General features: G+C 40.0%; 1 pseudogene; it reads right to left on the minus strand.

Annotated features, from left to right (window-relative positions):
• Window positions 1-5198: 5198 nt before the first annotated feature.
• On the minus strand, window positions 5199-5649 carry LOC139005040 (DNA-directed RNA polymerases I, II, and III subunit RPABC3-like; annotated as a pseudogene).
• Window positions 5650-6467: the final 818 nt, after the last annotated feature.

The following is a 6467-nucleotide window of genomic DNA, read 5'->3' on the forward strand; positions in this document are numbered from 1 at the left end:
GGACACACAGACATCACCTACTACATGCATGCCCATTAAATTAGCTCTGTATAAAAGCCCATTTATCTAGTATTAAGGGGAGAATCAAAGACAGTCCTATATAATAAAAGAGAAACATGTAAATTGACCATCCCTCATCTAAGCTCACCAGCCAATCAGGGGTGAGTATGCAAATTAACCCAACAAAGAGCAGAGCGGGAGAGCCGGCAGCTTGGGGGGACGTGGCTCCCTCAGTTGCTCCCCCAAGCCGCTGGAGCGGAGAGCAGAGCGAGAGAGCCAGCAGAGAGTGGAGTGGCTTGGGGAACTTGGCTCCCCAACCTGCCAGATGGAGAGCAGAGAGGGAGAGCTGGTGGCTTGGAGGACTTGGCAGAGTGGGAGGTCATGGGATGGAGACAGAGCAGGAAGGGAAAACCTAGAGCACAGGGAGCATCAGGAATTCTGGGAATAGTAGTTCTGGTGGCAGCCCCAGGACCTGAAGCAGAAGCCCAGAGCGCAGGGAGCACCAGGAATGCTGGGAATCATAGTTCTGGTGGCAGACAGATCTCTTAGACACTAGAGCAAAGTGAGCCTGGAGCAAGTTACTGTTGTGGTGGGGGATGGAGGCAAAGCAAAGGTGAGAGACATAAGTAAAGTCAGAGTGTCTAGGAAAAATTAAAGGGGAAGATATCCTAAAACTTCCAGGAAATCTCCACCAATGAAGCAAAGAAAAAAAAAATGACTCTATTATTCTGTGAGCAACAAACCAAACTGAGTTGGGGTTCAGACAATTCACTCATATGATTGCAAAGACAGTCAGAAACTCATGGATTGGAAAGGGCTCCCCTGAGGGCTCCCAGATTGGAAAGGGTGCAGGTCGGGCTGAGGGCCCCTCTCCCAGTGCATGAATCTTTGTGCACTGGGCCCCTAGTAGGTAAATATATATATATATATATATATATATATATATATATATATATATATAGATTTAGTAGTGGCCAGAGCCATTTTAGTAGTGTGTAAACCCTATTTGTTATTCAATACATATTAATTTATCACAAGGTTGCTGAAACAATAGAAAGCAGTATAAATAAAATTGTTTTGTAAATTGTGATTGAAACAGAAACTATAAGCAGATTCAGCATCCCAAGGACATACGTCCAAATCATTCTCTGTTCCTCACTCTCATATTATTTTATAATAAATTCACTGATTCTGAAAAAAGACATGAGGATTTTTATCCCTGAAATGTTTTGTCCATCTATTCCTTTTTATCTTTGATCATTACTATGACTGCTTAAAGTTAATCCCATTATATTTTATAGGATATTTCTAATGTTTCTCCTCTGATTCATGAGCAATGTTGTCTTTGGTTCCCTTCCTAGAAATGGAATAGTCATTTAACTCATTGAAATATAATGCCCTGCTGTCTTTTCCTTGCCCATAGGATGAAGTTCCTATGATTGGCCTTACAAGGTCCTTGAGGATATAATCAGTTTACCTTTTAATCCTTATTTGCTGCAGCCATCCTTTTCGTTCTCCACTCCAGCCACACCTATGCCCACTTCATCACTCTTTTTTTTTTTTTTTAACTTCAGTAAGTTAACAAGCCCATGTGTATTTGTTTGTTGGGTAGAGTGGTTGTTAGAAGTGAGTCAATAAGTACTGCTCACCCTTAAAGGACAGAAGATTCCACAAGGCCATGAGGATCATTGGGGGTCATTTTAGAGGCTGCTTCCTGCAGTAAGAAAAGAAATAGTGATAAGGCCTAAGTAATGCAGAGGAGATAAGTTTAAGTTGAAATTTTTAGGTAGGATGAGAAAGTTGAACTGACAATGACTTTGGGAAAATTAGGGGAGGAGGAGTGACAAATGTGAATATATAAGGCAAGACCATTCCAGCCTGAGAAAATGGCAAATAAAGTGATCATGACATGTAAAACAATTAGTAACAAGAAAATTAAAATTGGCACATGCTGAGAAAGTTAAAACTGGCCCTCCTATTCATTAGGCTAGGCTGCTAGGGTATCAGACAAGATCGGCTCAAACATAAAATGGTGTATCACTGAGGATATGCTGCTGCTTGAAAGCATCAAACAACCCCCTTCTTTAGTGACTACTGAACACCTAATCACTAAAATACTTTGTCACCTGAAAGTCATGCCATCAGAAACTTGGTGGTTTGCTAGCATATTACTAAGAATAAAACATGCCACAGCTACCTATGTACGTAAGTCATTTTGATACAGAACAGCAGCATCAAGTTTTGTAGTTTCCATGGAAACAGGGTTCTGGATCCACTTTCCAATTCAGACCTCATAGTGGAAACCCCTTTACACAAAGCCCCACATTGTTTTCAGCCTATCAAAACCTTGCTTCATTTAGATTTCTCCTAAATGCCACTTGTCCCAAATCCTATAATACTTTTCCTTTGTGGAGACTTCTCATAGTTCCTCCTGTGTACAGTCTTTCTCTCTGAGATAGGTCCATAAACCTGGCTTTTTTGGGACTACAGTCTTGTCCCTATTGACTTTACATGGATTGGGCTGGAAAATAAGGCGTGTCCAGAGAATGAATGGGAGGCAGTGGTAGTGTAGGACAGAGATATGCATTTTCCCTCCTTCAGAATAATAAAGGAGCTACTCAAATGGAGGGTACTGGTATATTGCTGACGTTACATAGCTAATGTCACTTAATATAATTGGAGTCAATGGTCAAGCTAACTGAAGAGTGTGGTTGGAGATATTTAGATGGGTAACAGGACAGGAAGTAAATTGTCTGCTTTGGATACAGGGTGGGATTGATAATAAATTAATGTGCTATTTTCTTTCTCAGGGAAGATTCTACACTGACCCTTTTGGGAACCTAAGAGTAGGATAACCGAGATAGACTTATGTTCTTTTTTTCCAAAGAGGATAACTAAACTTTGGATGACCCAAATTTGTAACCAGTAGGTAAAAGAATCCAGTGCTGAGTATAGATGAGGCATAAATATTCAATAGGAGTCATATTTTTGATAGCTCATCTTTGCTCTGGTTTCTGGATTGGGTGGATCTAATCTATTACTGACTAAGCAGATCACGAACCCCACATGCTCTCTATTGGAATCAAGCAACAGTTTGGATAAGGGTGTCTATAGAGGAAATAAGACTTTTCCTCAAGAGCTCTGTTGCAAAGTTTAATCTTTTTGTGGATGAAATGGGGCAGAGCATTTTAGCAAGTCCATTTGGAAGCATACTTTACCCACATCCTCCAACCAAAAATCAATAGTGCCATGTTTCATAATTATTATTCCATGTATTTGGCTCCTGTTTCTACCTCTAAATTATTTTGAATTTATGTGGGAAGCATATTATGGATTGACACTGTAAATCCCCAACAGTATGCTCTAGCTACTCTCTGATTTTTCTGTTACCCATCTTATCTAAACATCTGGAAAATGTTATCTAAGTTCACAACTTCCACTTTCCCATTTCACTAGCAATACATACCAATCTAGTTTTTATTACAAATCTCTACTGAATTTAAGTTTGCAATTATCTTCATGTTGCTAAACTTTCTCACCCAAACTGTCAGCATCTGAAAACATTGGCCATTGTCTTCATCTTCTGCTTTCTTTTCTTAGCTTCTATACACCTCACCAACATATCTGTTTCTTTTATTAATGTTTTACCTTTACCCAGCCTCTAAAATCTAAAAACCAGTAACCTACCCTGGCCAGATAGTTCAGTTGGTGGGAGTGTTTTCTGGTATACCAAAAGGTTGCAGGTTCAATTCCTGGTCAAGGTACCTACCTAAGCTGTGGGGTCGATCCCCTGTGGAGATGTATAAAGGAAACAACCTATCGATATTTCTCTCTCCCATTGATGTTTCTCTCTCTCTTCCAAATCAATAAAAACATATCCTCAGGTAAGGATAAAAAATATGAAGTAAAATTTGGTGACTTGAGGTTTGGTTCTCAGTCTTTGTTTTCTTCTGTACTCCCCAGATAGCCTCATCTAGTCTTATGATCTAAATCTTAAAAGTAATTTACACACACACACACACACACACACACACACACACACGCACACACACACACACATGCACACACACACACACTCCCTAAGATTGTTTATCCAGACATAATGTTTCATAAACTCCATCAGACCTAAAGTCAATTAAACATCTACTTGCTACTTTTGTCTAGACAACTAACAAGTAGCTCAGGTTTATGATTTTCAAAATTAACTATCTTCACCCTCCCCAAAGCTGTTCATATTTCAGTGTTCCCTTTCATATTACATGTTATCCACTCAGACCTTCCATTCCAACCTTAAGAGTCATTCTTTGTTTCTTGCCCTAATGACTCACCACCCTGACACACACCTAATCCATGTGCAGATATTCTATAAATTCCTTTCAAACTGCCATCATCTCTGCCTTGAAAAATGCAACAAACACCTGTCAGAGTTCTCTCCAATGATTCTTATTTCCTTCCAGACATTTCTACTCATTAAACTAAAATTTTCTGATCTAACATGATCATATTTATATTCAGATGCTAACTCTTTAAGGTTCCCCTTTTACCTTGTAATCAATTTTTTTCATAAATTAAAGTTATATTTTTAAAAAGGGAAGTAAGTCTTGCCATTCTCTTCCTAAAATCATCCCATAACTTCTAATTAATGGATATTTAATGATAATTTTATCATTGGATTTACAGTTCTTCAAAATAGGACCCAACTTACTCCATCCTCAGTTTTATCCAATACTCAGTTTCTAACCTATGCTTCAGCAACTACTTTCCATTGCTACCAATAAGCTGGGTCTTTTCTAATACTGTTTCTGAGAATCTCTGTTCCCCTACCTTAATAAGGAAAATACATAAGCCAAGAACCTCAAGACCTAACTCAAAAGAAAACTCTTTAGTAAAGCCTTTCTTTTCCTTGGTTTTTTTTTTTTTTTTTTTTTAGTGTAAAATTTTATATTTATTTATTTATTTCTGAAAAAAGTAAAGTTTAATTTTAAAAAAATCATACACACAAAAACAACTTGTGGTTCATTTTAAACTCTCCTGCTGGGTCTTTCACAGCTTCTCATTGAGTCCAGACCAGGTAGAGAAGCACCCCAGTGGACAGAGAGCCAGCCCCTCCTGAAGAGGACAACAGCAACTGCAACTCGGACTTGAACAACTCTCTATGACCTGAGTGGCTGAGCAGCAAGGTTGGCTTCCCAGGTGGTTCAGAAGGTCAGTTTCTTCATCAGCATATAAACTCTGGAATCCACTTCAAATCCATGCAGGTTGTTGGCATCGCCCTGCAGCCTCATGAGCAGGGCCTCATAGGACACGTGGGCAGAGACGTGTTGCTGCTTCAGTAGAAGCTTTGCCTCCCTCAGTCCTGTACACTTTCCCATATATTACATACTCAGATTGGTCAGCCCTGGAAGGTCTATCATCTGTGGGGTTATATTCACCATCATCCAAGGTACCATCTTCCTACAAGGTACTGGCTATGACCAGCTGGAACTTGTCACCCAAATCTACAGGGTAAATCTGAATGTTTACATCAAAGATAAGGTCCATCTTGAAATATTCGCTCTCACAATGCAGTGGGGACACTCGGTCAAACTTCTTGCCCTCTGGGTCAATGTCTTTCACATCAAAAATATCCTCAAACAGAATGCCGGCCATGCTAAAAGGGCAACGAGAGTAGCACAGGGGGACTGAGCACGCAACCACTACTAGGAGTGCGCACACCACTTCGGGTGGAGAAAACGAGGGAGCGGGGGAAAAGGTCGGAAAACTTTATATTTAGAAATAGCCATCTGGCATCTGGACTCAGTTTAGATGATCCCAATTCTGTTGATCATAGTCTGGAGCCAAACATATGCCCTCTTCTCTCCATCAGGCCTAATTAGGGTGTTGACCTTGGTCACATCAACATCATAGAGCTTCTTCACAGCTAGTTTGATCTGGTGCTTGTTGGCCTTGGCATCCACAGTGAACACGTGTGTGCTGTTGTCTTCTGTCCTCTTCATGGCTGACTTGGCAGTCAGAGAGAACTTAAGGATGGTATAGTGGTCATGCTTGCGTCTCCTGAGGATATTGAGGCTGCCTTCAGAGTCGCATTACCTTCTGTGTGGGAAGGTGAGTGATGTGTGGATATTCTTTATTTTTAATGGCTGAGGACACCTTTCTTCACTTTCCTTGCCTTCAAAACCTTTTCTGTAGCTTCGACTTGGGAAGGGGCAGGGGCTTCCTTCTTTGTTTTCATTGCCATCTTCATGGGCAAAATAACAAGTCTTCCTTTCTCCTTAGGTCTTTTATCATTTTTTGTTGTGGTTGATGTTGTTGTTGTTACCTTTCATAGCTCATACAATTTATAAACAGCTGAGTTTGTATGTGCCTTTGCTATTTATTTTGGACCCCTAACATTTTAATACTGATCAATCTACATATCCCCAGGTCCTAGCAAAGTGACTGGTCAAAGGTGAGTATTTTAGAATTAT

Source organism: Myotis yumanensis, unplaced genomic scaffold, assembly GCF_028538775.1.
Source record: "Myotis yumanensis isolate MYYU_CA2020_CCGP unplaced genomic scaffold, mMyoYum1.0.hap1 SCAF_3, whole genome shotgun sequence".
Classification (NCBI taxonomy): domain Eukaryota; kingdom Metazoa; phylum Chordata; class Mammalia; order Chiroptera; family Vespertilionidae; genus Myotis; species Myotis yumanensis.